At 43.5% G+C, this 14,171-nt stretch overlaps 1 non-coding gene across 1 annotated transcript; it reads right to left on the bottom strand.

Annotated features, from left to right (window-relative positions):
- Positions 1–13,124: 13,124 nt before the first annotated feature.
- LOC147088204 (U1 spliceosomal RNA) lies at positions 13,125–13,292 on the bottom strand. The gene has a single exon (XR_015075458.1). It is a non-coding gene; the product is annotated as a U1 spliceosomal RNA (small nuclear RNA).
- Between the last annotated feature and the right edge of the window lie 879 nt (positions 13,293–14,171).

Below are 14,171 nucleotides of genomic sequence, written 5' to 3' on the forward strand. Positions count from 1 at the left end.
CATTAAAGGCAGAATAGTTCTGTTCCCGATTTTTACTATCTTTTTATGTTTAATACACAAAATACTGTTAGATGCCAGACATATTGTAGTATTCTTTTGCACATATTTATATTTTGTTTCTGTGGTGGTTCATCAATAGACACACTCTACCTTATAAACAACGCTGGTATACTGTTTCGACCTTACGTCTGTGACCTGACACTGATACTTCGACATTCTTGTCAAGTTAAATCCGCATAACGGCTCTTCCTCAAAACAAAACATTATACATACACATGGTGGTTCTTCCTTGATTCATAAATCGATGTAATTTTACCTCATAAATCGATTGCTTATATTTAACAACATATCCGGGCGACGATGTATATTTATATAAAACACTATCTTACAGGAAACCCATTTGGCTACCTTATACACCCGCATGTGTGCCCAACGTTTGGACATTATGGGCATTCTTAATATGATTCCTATCAAGCTATCATCGCAAGTAGGATTACATTCGTGTGGGGTGACACGTACCACAGTTAGACTTCGCAACTGACACACTGTCACGTCTGGTTGATACCCTTCCGTTGCCTTAAGGTGTTCATCTTGCATCCAAATTGGAACCGTTCCCTCAGCTATTCTATTCAAATTCCTCCCTCTATTCTGTGCTGCCTGATCAGAGGCATTTCCATCCTCCTTTTCAAGTTTTTTATGGTCTGATTTTCCAACAACTTGATCAACCCTTGCATGTGAATTGCCAAGGTCATTTCTGCTTCTAATTGTATTACACTAAGCTATTCTGGTTTCTTAATGCCGTCTGGACTTTTCACTCAATTTTCCCAATTGATGGTTCAGGCTCATAATTTCCCCTGTATTTACTCATCCTGATGCAGTATTCCACGTTGTTGCTATACTATTGACCGCACTGTGCTTTCTCCTCTGTTCCGGGATTTCGGGGCTTGAGGCTCCTCCCCTGTTTTTATTAACTGCGCTTTTCTATCTCTAAGATAGTTCCTGGTGGGTTTACTGCACCGTGTTGTCAAGGCAAGACTAAGCACGTTGATAATAATCTCCATCGCACCTAATACAATATCATGTAAGATTGTTAACTCATGTGGAACCAATATCAATCCTTTAGTTGGAGCAGCGGATGGGGCGGGGCACTTTTTGCTGCCTTCATCGGGTGGCACTGGTTTCTCTTTCGCCTTTAATTGAATGGCTTCTTTTGACTATTCAGGGCATTGAATATTATCATAACGATTTTCAATTTGTGGATCATCATGGGAGAAATTTTTGTTTACACACATACGTGTGATTAGCTGACCAGAAATTTGTCGTACAATTACTTGTCCCATCATAGAGTCATAGAGTCATAGAGTCATAGAGTTTTACAGCACAGAAAGAGGCCCTTCGGCCCATCGTGTCTGCGCCGCCCATCCATCCCTGTCCAGTCTAATCCCATTTTCCAGCATTTGGTCCATAGCCTTGTATGCAATGGCATTTCAAGTGCTCATCCAAATGCTTCTTGAATGTTGTGAGGGTTCCTGCCTCTACCACCCTTTCAGGCATTGAGTTCCACATTCCAACCACCCTCTGGGTGAAAAAGTTCCTCCTCAAATCCCCTCTAAATCTCCTGCCCCTTACCCTGAATCTATGCCCCCTTGTTATTGACCCCCCCACTAAGGGGAAAAGTTCCTCTTTATCTACCCTATCTATGCCCCTCATCATTTTGTACACCTCAATCAGGTCCCCCCTCAGCCTTCTCTGCTCCAAGGAAAACAACCCCAGCCTGTCCAGCCTCTCTTCATAGCTGAGGCGCTCCATCCCAGGTAACATCCTGGTGAATCTTCTCTGCACCCTCTCCAAAGCAATCACATCCTTCCTATAGTGAGGCGACCAGAACTGCACACAGTACTCCAGCTGTGGCCTCACCAGCGTTTTGTACAGCTCCATCATAACCTCCCAGCTCTTATATTCTATGCCTCGGCTAATGAAGGCAAGTATCCCATATGCCTTTTTAACGACCTTATCTACCTGCTCCGCTGCCTTCAGGGATCTATGTACATGTACACCAAAGTCCCTCTGACCCTCTGTACTTCCTAGGGTCCTACCACTCATTGTGTATTCCCTTGCCTTATTTGTCCGTCCAAAATGCATCACCTCGCACTTTTCAGGGTTAAATTCCATTTGCCACTTTTCTGCCCATCTGACCAACCCGTTTATATCGTCCTGTAGCCGGAGGCTTTCCTCCTCGCAATTTACCACCCCACCAATTTTTGTGTCATCTGCGAACTTACTGATCATACCTTTTACATTCTCATCCAAATCATTTATGTAGATCACAAACAACAAGGGACCCAGCACCGATCCCTGAGGTACCCCACTGGACACAGGCTTCCAGTCACAAAAGCAACCTTCAACCATCACCCTCTGCCTCCTGCCACTCAGCCAGTTTAGGATCCAACGCGCCAAGGCACCCTGGATCCCATGGGCTCTTACTTTCTTAACCAGTCTCCTATGCGGGACTTTGTCAAAAGCTTTACTGAAGTCCATGTAAACCACATCCACAGCATTTCCCTCATCCACCCCCCTAGTCACCCCCTCGAAAAATTCGATCAGATTTGTCAGACATGATTTACCCTTGACAAAGCCATGCTGACTATCCCCGATTAATCCTTGCCTCTCCAAGTGGAGATTAATTTTGTCCCTCAGAATTTTTTCCAATAATTTCCCCACGACAGATGTTAGACTCACTGGCCTGTAATTCCCTGGTTTATCCCTGCTACCCTTCTTGAATAATGGTACTACGTTAGCTGTTCTCCAGTCCTCTGGTACATCCCCTGTGGCCAGAGAGGTTCTGAAAATTAGTGTCAGAGCCCCTGCAATCTCCTCCTTTGCCTCCCACAGCAGCCTGGGATACATCTCGTTCGGGCCTGGGGATTTATCCACTTTTTGGCCTGCTAAAACCGCTAGCACCTCCTCCCTCTCGATGCTAATATGTTCAAGTATGTCACAGTCCCCTTGCCCGATTTCTATGTCTGCATCGTCTTTCTCCATAGTGAACACAGATGCAAAAAATTCATTTAAAACCCCGCCTACATCCTCTGGCTCTACACATAGATTGCCACTTTGGTCCCTAATGGGCCGTACCCTTTCCCTGGTTATCCTCTTGCCCTTAATACACTTATAAAACATCTTAGGATTTTCCTTTATTTTGCTCGCCAGTGTTATTTCATGGCCCCTCCTCGCCCTCCTAATTTCTTTTTTAAGTATGCCCCTGCACTTTTTATACTCCTCTAGGGCTTCCTCCGTCTTTAGTCTTTTGTAACTGCCAAAAGCCCCCCTTTTATTTCTAATGCATTTTTGTATATCCCTTGTCATCCAAGGTTCCCTTTGCTTGTTGGTCCCACCCTTGACCTTTACAGGAATGTGTTGGCGTTGTACTCTCTCAATTTCCCTTCTGAAAGTCTCCCATTGTTTTGATGTGGATTTTCCTATAAGCAGCTGCTCCCAGTCCACTTTGGCCAGATCCTGCCTTATCATATTAAAATCGGCCTTCCCCCAATTAATGGGAGAGCCCAATTCCTCTTCCTTCCTCAATCTCAGGTTATTTGTGGTCTCACCCGGTGCAAACTGAAGTTCCAGGATCCTCCCATTTGGAATAGTCTCGTTTGAGCATTGTAAACAAATCCTTTGTCCCTCATGCACCATCTACTCCATTACCCTCACTGTCCAAGTATAACATGTTGGCCTAGAAATTCAGTCGCATTTGCGCCCACTTATTGGCTAAAGAGTGGTTTGCGCCGGAGGTTTTTTAGCGCCCGAAATTCAGTTGGTCCCTAACATCGGCGTTAGCTGGTAGCGCTGCGCCGGCACCGATGATGTCATCGGTGTGCGCAGCGCCCCGGTTCCAATGCGATTCCGTGCCGACCGCCAAATTCAGTTGCGGCCGCCTCGCCCATGGCCTTGCAGCTCCGAGAGGCCGACGCATAAAGGTGGAGGGGCGGTCGGCCGCTTTCCCGGCAGCCGCCTGGCCGCACCTCCCTCCCCGGACTCCTGCACCACCCCCCCGCGGCATTGGTGTCTGACTCCCATGAGCCCGGCACTTCTCCGTGGTGCCGGGCTCATTTGCCGGGGGAATCCAGCGGTGATCTCACGGCTGCAGGCAGCTCCTCCTTAAGAGAAGGAGGAGGCCTGCAGTACCCCAGCCTGCCGCACTGCATCGGGTGCCACAGCGGCAGCTGGACGCCTGCAATTGACTTTCATCACCCCAAGCGAGGCGGCCAAACCCTGCAATAGCGCCTGCCTCCGTCTTGGGGCTCTGCACAGGATGGTGGTCCCTGACCCTGCACAGGATTGTGGACCCTGACCCTGCACATGATGATGGTCCCTGACCCTGCACAGTATTGTGGTCCCTGAGCCTGCACATTATTGTGTTCCCTGAGCCTGCACCGGATTGTGTTCCCTGCATCTGCACAGCATGGTGGTCCCTGACTCTGCACAGGATGGCGGTGCCTTACCCTGCACAGGATTGAGGTCCCTGACCCTGCACAGGCCTGGACACTGCTGCTGCTTGCTGTGTTCCTCCGTATCCCAGAGCAAGACCCTGATGCCTTGGTATCCCTGGATCATCATCCCACAACATCACACTCACGTCCAACCCTGCACTCAGGGTTCTGAGATCAGAACATTTCCATTCTCCTTTTTCCTTCCCAATTTACTTCTTTGGTGGCGCTTCATCTGATTAATTTGTAACCATTTGATCCTCTTCGGTAACTGAGCTGCATATACCAGGGGACAATCTTTATCAATAATGTTATGAGGTCCCTTGGATAATTGTTCAAAAACTCCCACTCTCAAATAGTTTCGTACTATTACCTGGCACCCTACTGCACACTCCTGGGGTATACTCATAGCCAAGTATAATCGGTTGCGATGGTGTGCGTTTCCAATGTTGTGGGCGGTCCTTTAGTTCAATTCCTTTAAAGTTCCCCACAGGTTGCTCAGAGATTTGTCCCGAGGCACCTCCTTGATTTGTTTATCAGGCAGTGTGGGGACCAATAATTGTGAGGTGTTTTGCATGGGTCTCCCCGTTACCAATTCATGACGAGAGTGACTCGTTCCTTTGGTTTTGTTACTGTGTATCCACATAAGGATTATACGAATTACCTCATCCCACAATAGTTTAATTCCTTTTGTAAGGCCAACTTCAATGTAAGGTTCATTCATTCCACAAACCCCCGATGATTATGGGTTGTGGGTCACATGACATTCATTTCCTTTCAATTCCTAACTATTTCAGTGTGGCTTACCGCACGAGGAAGTCCCCTGCTGGAGAATATTCCTTTAAGTAGGGTCTTGGCCATCCAGCGAGCTGTGGCCACCTTGCACGGGAAGACTTCTACCCTCCTGGAAGTATTGCACCATCAACACTGAACTGGCCCAGCTTCTTAAAAGAAAAAATTTTCAGACAATCCTTTGGGGCTTTCCTACAAACCCAATGGGTTAATTCGTCAATTCCTGATTCCCTTCTGTCAATGTGGGGAAACATTCTGTCAAATTAAAGAAACTTCAATTTAATAATGCTGAATATCACTAAAATGTATTCATCAATAAAAAGTTATTGTGTAGTGAAAAAAAAAGCCCAGCTGTCCGCAGAAAGGAGTAATGCATTTGCCGGTTTGTAAGATGGTGGAGCAAATTGTCAGACGCATGCAATTGCATCACTTCAATTTAATTGGTTAGTTGGCGTTTCTTTTCAAAAGAAGACAAACCAGATACCATTTATAACTCGTCAATAAAATAATGTTACTTTTGCAAAATCTTTTGCTTTGAAAATCTATGTTATGATCCACTTCAGCAGGTAAAAGCATCAGACTTCATAAACATTCTGTGATAAACTCCAGGCACAATAGCATTTCCTTTTATCTTCTTGATCAGAAATACTTGAAATATATCATAAATTTCGAAAATACCAATTGTTGAGGTGATTGTCTCATGTCCAGATCTAGCGGCTTTAACACAATTTACACCAACCAGAATTTCACGGTGGCCACAAAAAAAGTCTGCTTTTAAAGTCGTTAATTAACCTCAATAACTCCAATTCAATTCAAACCAATATCTTAAACTAACCATTACCACTTGAAAAGAGGGAGGAGCTTCCCGTAGCTTGAAGCTTAAAAACATTCATGCACGTTTTTTCAAACATCACTAAACTGGAATTCGAAAAGGGGCAGAAACTTTCCTTTTCTGCTAAACACATTTCACCATCCTACATGCAACAAAGGGTTAAACGGATTCAGCTCCAGGCACAGAAAAGTGGGTGGAGCTAAATCAAACGCAATGGACACTTTCTTTCAAAAACAGACTTTCAGATAAAAGGAATGCAGTAGCTTAAAACTTCCACACATTAACACAGACTTTCACACAAAAGAAAATCCAGCATTCTTTAAGGTTCCTTTCACTCACCAAATCTTGTGCTACATTTGTCTTGGCACAAACGCTGATAGTTTGTGTTGATAATACATTAATTTTCCTTTTTTCCCTTCTATTAAATTGACATCTGAGTAGCTTTTCATGGCTTCCCAAAACACTGTTTTCTTCCTTCCTTTGCTGAGTTTTCAGATTGCAACTTCGATGTTTATCTCTCTTTATCTCCGACTCTCATTCTGCTGTTCTGTATTATTTTTACATTCAGTATGTTCCCCACGAGCAGTCCGTTCTTCTAACTCTTTAACAAGTGGTTCGGCACTGCTTCCCTGTCGCTCCCATTTCGTTTCAGTTGGTCAATCTATCTGGTTTATTCTTCCACCACTTTCTTATTTTGAAGTGATTGCCTTTGATAGGCTAACAGCCATATCGCCTTTTACCATGCCTTATTTCCTAAGCGACCTTCTGTACATTCCTTTCCTTGTTTTGCTTCCAAATTTTGCCCTTGCTTATCCTCCATTGTGATTAAAAAAACGCTTTTTCACTCAAGATCCCTTCGTGGTCGCCAATCTGTAAGACTTTCTCCTACTGCTGTTCGGACCTCGAGAATTACAAGGAGGAATAGCAATGACAGATACGTTTGTTATCTATAAAACTGGTCTTTACCCACACTACAGTTTTTTAATTCATGCGTACATAAAAGTATCTGAGCCATATATACGCCCTATATTTTATTGATTACTGCATACATAAAAGTACACCAGCAATATCTATGTTCTACAATTTATTAATTCAAGCGTACATATAAGTACCCTACCAATATACATGCCCACAGTTTAGTAAGTGATGCGTACATTAAAGTTCCCCAGCAATACATACGCTCTATGTCTGACTTCCATACATACATTCCTCCACGTGTGATCAATCCGAGTTGCTGGTAGCTTTCAACAGTTGACTGGACAGTCAAATAGCTTCCTTTGTTCTGAGTTTTCACGCTGCTTTACCTTCCCTTTATAATGTTCTCCTGCATGGGTCCCTCGTGTCTTTTATCTCTGCCTTCCTCTGACAGGTCAGTTTCTCTACCTACTTTCCCTGATTGGTGTTCCTTCTGCATGATATGCTCATGTCCCTTTGATGTCTGTGGAGGGCGGGACTTTCTCCTCACCCTGTGTACCCCCTTCCTGTCCATGTGGTCTCACAAACGAAGGAAAACATACAGACCCCCTCCATTTTGAATGCAGACAAACAAAGGATCGCACACTCATCTCCTCCCTTTTGAAGCTGTCCACCATCATTTCACAGTTCGTTCAAAATTTCGACCTCTACAGAGTAGCAGCGGTTTTTTTTAAGTGGAAAGCAGCTTACATATTAGGTGGGGTGGGGAGGAGCTGAGGATATTTGCTGGGCTGGAAAGGATCAGAAGATGTTAGATGGGGTGAGCAGGAGCTGCGAATATTACGTGGCATGGGGAGGAGCTGAGGGTATTTTGTGGGGTGGAGAGGTGCTGAAGATATCAGGTGGGGCGGGCAGGAGCTGAGGATATTAGGGGGGGTGGGGAGGTGCTGAAGATATTAGTTGAGGTGGGGGAGCTGAGGATATTAGGTGGGGTGGGTATGAGCTGAGGATGTTGGATGCATAAATTGTTACCGTAAGTCGGAAAGAGAGATACATTGCCAATCTCTCACACAGTTGTAGATATCTGCCTTTATCAATTATTATTGATTTTATTCACTACAACTGATGCTTCACTTCAAATATTGAAGAAACATTTCCCAAAAAAACATCTCACAATTAGAAAAATTGCAGAATGTGCTGTTAAGTGGCACGTGAACTTTAACTTCGATGAATTCAAAGCGGAGCATTTTGGTAGGTAAATAGAAACATCATGATGGCAATGTGGTTAATGTTGTGGATATGGACTTTCCAAAGGCGTTCGATAAAATATCACATAATAAACGTTTTCATAAAATTTTAGGCCATGCGATTCAAGCGACAGGGCAGTATGGATAGAAAATTGGCAAAGTGACAGAAAACAGAGTGTGGTGAGCTGTTGTTTTTCAGACAGGAGGGAGGTATACCCCAGGGGTCGCTGTTTGCTTCCTGCTCTATATGATACATATTATTGATTAGAGTTGAGTATAAACAACATAATATTATATTTTGCACATGAAACATAATTCGGAAATGTAGTACACAATAAGGAGGACAGTTACAGAGTTCAGGAGGACGTAGACTGACTGGTAAAATAAGAACATAAACAACAGGAGCAGGAGTGGACCATTTGGTCCGTCGAGCCTGCTCCACCTTTCAATACGCTCATGGCTGAGCTTCGGTTAAAAGCACATTCATGCAACACCTAATAACTGAATAACATTCCCGCATATACAGTTGTCTCCTTACTCAGTTTACTGCTATATTTTGCATTAATTGAATGAAATATCAATGGAGCTTAAATTAGACCCTGAATTCCCAGCAAATCCATCGAGCAGAGAAGTTAAGAGGAGATTTGTTCGAAGTGATCAAAATATTTAATTGCTTTTACCGAGTAAACAAATAGCAACTGATTCCAGTGGCAGTGGGGTCGGTAATCAGTGGACACAGATTCAATGTGATTGGCAAAAGAACCAGAGACGACTTGAGGAGGATTTTTATTTTAAAGAGTTGTGATTTGGAATGCTCTGCCTGAAAGGATGGTGGAAGCAGAGACAATAGTAACATTCAAAATGGATTTGAAAAGTATACTTGAATTTTTTTAAATACTGGGGAAAGAGCAGATGAACAAAATTAAAATCAGTATCGCTGGTCAGCAAAGCAAGTAAAATGTTCGCAAGGAACTGGGGTTGATTTCTAATTCAATAGAATTCAATAGCAGTGAAGGTAGCACAAGTTCGGAGGCATAAGTCTTGCATTTCTAAAGCACCTTTCACCAGCACCGGATGTGTCAAAGCGGCTTACAGCCAATGAAAAACTTTCTGAAGTGTAGTCACTGTAGTTATGTAGGAAACGGGGCAGCCAATTCGCGCACAGCAAGCGCCCAGAAAGAGCAATGTGACAATGACCAGATAATCTGTTTTAGTGATGTTGATTGATGGATAATTACTGGCCCAGGAAAACGGGGATAACTCCCCTGCTCTTCTTCGAAATAGTGAGATGGAATCTGTTGCATCGAGCTGAGAGAGCAGTCCGTTTAACGTCTCATTCAAAAGATGTCACGTCCGAAACTGCAGCACACCCTCAATACTGCCCCTCCGACAGTGCAGCGCTCCCTCAGTACTGCCCCTCCGGCAGTGCAGCGCTTCCTCAGTACTGCCCCTCCGACACTGCAGCACTCCCTTAGTACTGCCCCTCCGACACTGCAGCACTCCCTCAGTAATTAACTGGAGTGTCTCTCTAGATGTGTGTGCTCAAGCCAGCAGATAAATGTAGCCTCACACGGTACAACGCATTATTTATTTCCAATGAGTTGGAAACAGGAATACGATATTTTTACATTTTGTTATCATTTTACGTGAAATTAATACTCGTAAAAGTATTGGAGTGGGAATGCACCGGATAACAGCACTGCTGGTAATGTTTGTGGAATATTTTCTTGCAGCCAAAGCGCACATTGACAAGCTGGAACTGTGTGGGACTGAATCCTCAGGGGAAAAAACAGTTATAGACTTCGTCCCTGGGTGGACTCGAACCACCAACTTTTTACTCAACAGCCGAACGTGCTAGACAATTGCGCCAGAGAAAAAGATACGAAGTCCTTTTGCAAGGCATCCTAAACCAGGCTGTCGGTGAGTTGAAGCTTCAGATTGCTCCGAGCAGGATGGTACTTGTCCAATGTCAGTTTTACTGTTACAAAATAAAGGATGGGACATTGATTGTGGATAACTGGCAGCAGTCTGGTCCCGCACACTGCAGACACATCCATGTCACATCTAACCATCTCTCCTGCAACCGGCGCGGTCTCCCTTCGAGACATTCGGTGCCCTGTCTTTGTAAAAGTATTCTGATTGTCCAGAAGCCGGTATTAGGTTTTAATTCTGATCTGCAGTAACGAGAATCTTTCAAATGTCTCTGATCAGTTAAATTCCCCGTTAAATTCAGAGTAAAGGTGCCAGTATCTTAAACCAGGGAAAGGTGCACTGATCGTCCTAGGACAGTCGGGCATTTGCATCTACATTCTCCTCACATTCCATTTCCCAAAGCGTTTCCAAAGATTCACAAAACCCCTAACTGTGTTTCCTTTGTTATTTCATTCCAATTTCCTGCTTCAGGCTGGCCGAGCTGTCGAAAACGCTGTGTTTAGGTTATAGTTTTCTCTGGGCGTGGATTCGAATTCCTGTTTTGATATGCGGTTTTTTTCAATTTTAAAGTTAATTATATCTTGTGGAATTAGCTACAACTGATTGTTTTCAGCCCAGTTCATTCGTCATTCGGTAAAGTGATGCAAAATACATTTCCTTGCCTTCTGTAAAATGCCAGCTGTTTCAAAAAAAGGTCCGCAGGGAATGACTAGCCCTTTTTGTCAACAATCGGAATGAGGCACTTTAAATATTTACAAGCCCACATTTAACTGCAGCTCATATTGTCAGAACAGTCACGCTAATCATTAGTCTTCCAGGTATCTTCTTGAACTGCATCTCTAAAACAAACATAGCTTTTCACATCACGGCTATCGATCAATTCATTGCCAGTGTGAAAATGCAACATTTGAAACATAGCAACGTCTGCAAGACTGGAATCAGAGAATGCCTGGGCCGTGGGCTGTGATAAATTATCTGGTGCATTAAGATATTCATCAAGCCTGAGCCCTTCCTGTATTGCTCAGTAGCCCACTGAGTGAGGAAATAAGAGATCACATACCGGGGAGGGGCCTGGGCATTTTCAGTTTTGTGCTGAAGATTGAACTTGACAAAATGTCAGCTTGGCTCGGGATCAGTGCGGCTCAGTGCGACTTCGGCCCGTAGCCCCCTTCACAAGTCACCAGTGCCGAGAAAACAACGGGGAATTTTACACATGTGTTGTATTCTGTAACTTTATATGAACATTTCAGTGCATTTCACGCTATGTCCAACACTGTGAGGTCCCCAATGGTGTATCATCTTTGTATCTTTATGAATATTCCAGCTTTACTCCGGCGGGCCAAAGAAACAAATTAGAGGGACCATTGCCTACAACTCTCCGAGATCATATAATAGAATGGCTGCAGCACAGAAGGAGGCCATTCGGCCTGTCGTGCCCGTGCCGACTCTCAGAAAAAGCACTTCAGCTAGTCCCACTCCCACACCCTTTCCCCGTAGCCCTGCAAATTTTTTCCTTTCAGGTCCATATCCAATTCCCTTCTGAAAGCCACAATTGAATCTGCCTGCAGCCCCCTTTCAGGCAGTGAATTCCAGATGCTATCCACACGCAACATAAACTATTTTCCCTCATGTTGCCTTTGATCTCTGTGCTCCTGCAATTCGGGCCTCTTGCGTGTTCCTATGTTATTTGCTTCACCGTTGAGAGGTGTGCTTTCAGCTGCCTAGGCCCTAAAATCAGGAACTCCCTCCCGAAACTGCGCCACTTCTCTGTCTCTCCTCCTTTAAGATGCTCCTTAAAACCTAATTTTTCGACCAAGCTTTTGGTCATCCGTCCTAATATCTCAAATACAAATGCAAAATACTGCGGTTGCTGGAAATCTGAAATAAAAACCGAAAATGCTGCAAATACACAGCAAGTCAGGCAGCATCTGTGGAGAGAGTACTAGAGTTGTTGGAGAGAAGAGCAGAGCTTCATCAATATGGGCATTCTTTAAAGAGAAGTGGCAGTGAATTAAACAGTAATACATTTCTGACGAAGGGTCATCGACCTGAAACGTTAACCCTGTTTTTCTCTCTCCACAGATGCTGCCTGACCGGCTGAGTATTTCCAGCATTTTTTGTTTTTATGTCCTAATATCTTCTTGTGCGGCAGGGTGTGAATTTTTTTTTGATAACGCTCCTGTGGAGTGCCTTGGGACGTTTTACTGCATTAATGGTGCTATATAAATACAAGATAACAAGTCAATAAGGAGAAATTGTTTCCAGTGTCAGTTACGGTGGCAATAGATTTTAGAAAATTTGCAAAATAACCAGTAGGATATTTCCCCGACTCCCCCTCGAGCAGGTGAAAAAAAGTGATGCAGAAAATTGTTGTGAGTCACTGCAATGCTCTGCCTGAAAGGGTGGTTGAAGCAAATTGATTAGTAATGTTGAAAAGATCATTTGGATAACATTTGAGGGTAAAATAATTGCAGGGATTTGGTGAAAAAACAAAGGAGTATGATTAATTGGATAGCACTTTGAAAGAGCCAGCAGCGGTACGATGGGCCGAATGACCTGGTTCTGTGCAGTATCATTGTTTCTGTCGTTAACATTTTGCCAAAGTGCAGAGTTGGCAGGCAGATTTGAAAATTTGGATGTACGCGGTGTGGACTTGTAAGTATGAATAATTTTGGATTTTTTGTGCAAAATATGTCATTTCTTAGTTGTAAGGATGAATTTCAATGTGAGCGTAGGGAGAAATTGAAATGTGAGCTTTGGGAATCGCTTATCAGGCGATTTGAACAGGCTGTGTTTTGGAGAAATGCCGTTTTGTATCTCAGATCCCTCTGTCGGGAATAAAGCAAAGGTAGGATTGAAAGCAAAATAACACTGCATTTGAGAGCTTAGTTGAAAATGTAACACTAATTGTAAAGCCAGGGGAGAGCACGAACGCAGTCCCCCACTATGACAAATTTTGCAGTCGGGTATCTCGCATTTGGGGAACATCACAGGCGTCAGCACACCCAAAGTGCAATGAGCTAGCCTCGTCGGGGGAAAACCAACTTCATGACCACCATCTTCTCTCCCCCGCCAAATAAGTATGCTTTCCATTGACACACATTGCCTCGCCACATAATTCACTGCCTCTTACCGTCTCAACGACTCTTTTTTGTAATTCAAATTTCCCCTCCATTCAGAATGTGCTGCTGTTTTCTCATGTCGGTTCTGCTAAAATATTGCAATATAAAATGATATACACTTTGACAAAGCGCTGCAATAATAAAGAGCCGGACAGGCATATTTGAATTTACACTTAAAAGGAAACGAACGCTCACTCAATATCTTTTGCTCAGGCCACGGAAAGTTTTCTGGAAATAAATCTCTCCTTATATGTATTGCATCTGAAGTAAATGTCTGTCATATCTTCATATGAAAAATAAATCGGAATCTGAGTGTTTGGAAAAGCAATTCTCAAGTATTGCCCATACAGACCGATAGGTTCTGGCCCATTAAGTCTTCATCACTTGTCACATTCATACACTGTGCTTGAAATATTTCATCAATAAACCTACCTTCTTTTCTTTAAGCAGGTTTCACATTTTTGTCTTATAATAGGCCTGTGAAGTGTCTTGGGACGTTTTAACTACGTTAAAGGCGCTATATAATACAAGTTGTTGTTGACGTTTGCAATCTTTCTCACACTTTTCAGTATGATCATTCAATATATTCATAGTGATTAAATGATATAAGGAAAAGCCACATTAAGAGCTTAGAGACGGAGGTGGAAAATAAATGCACCTTTATGTTTACCAACATGCAAACTGTTTACTTAGAAACAGAGAACAGCGGGAGTAAGTGGAACATGGTAACTGTTTAATTAGAAACAGAGAACAGGGGAAGTAAGGGGAACACAATTATTGTTTAATTAGAAACAGACAACAGTGGGGGTAAGGGAACACGGTAACTGGTTAATTAGAAATA

Source organism: Somniosus microcephalus, unplaced genomic scaffold (assembly GCF_052327205.1).
Source record: "Somniosus microcephalus isolate GS21.2 unplaced genomic scaffold, FLI_Smic_1.0 unresolved_chr5, whole genome shotgun sequence".
NCBI classification, from domain to species: Eukaryota; Metazoa; Chordata; class Chondrichthyes; order Squaliformes; family Somniosidae; genus Somniosus; species Somniosus microcephalus.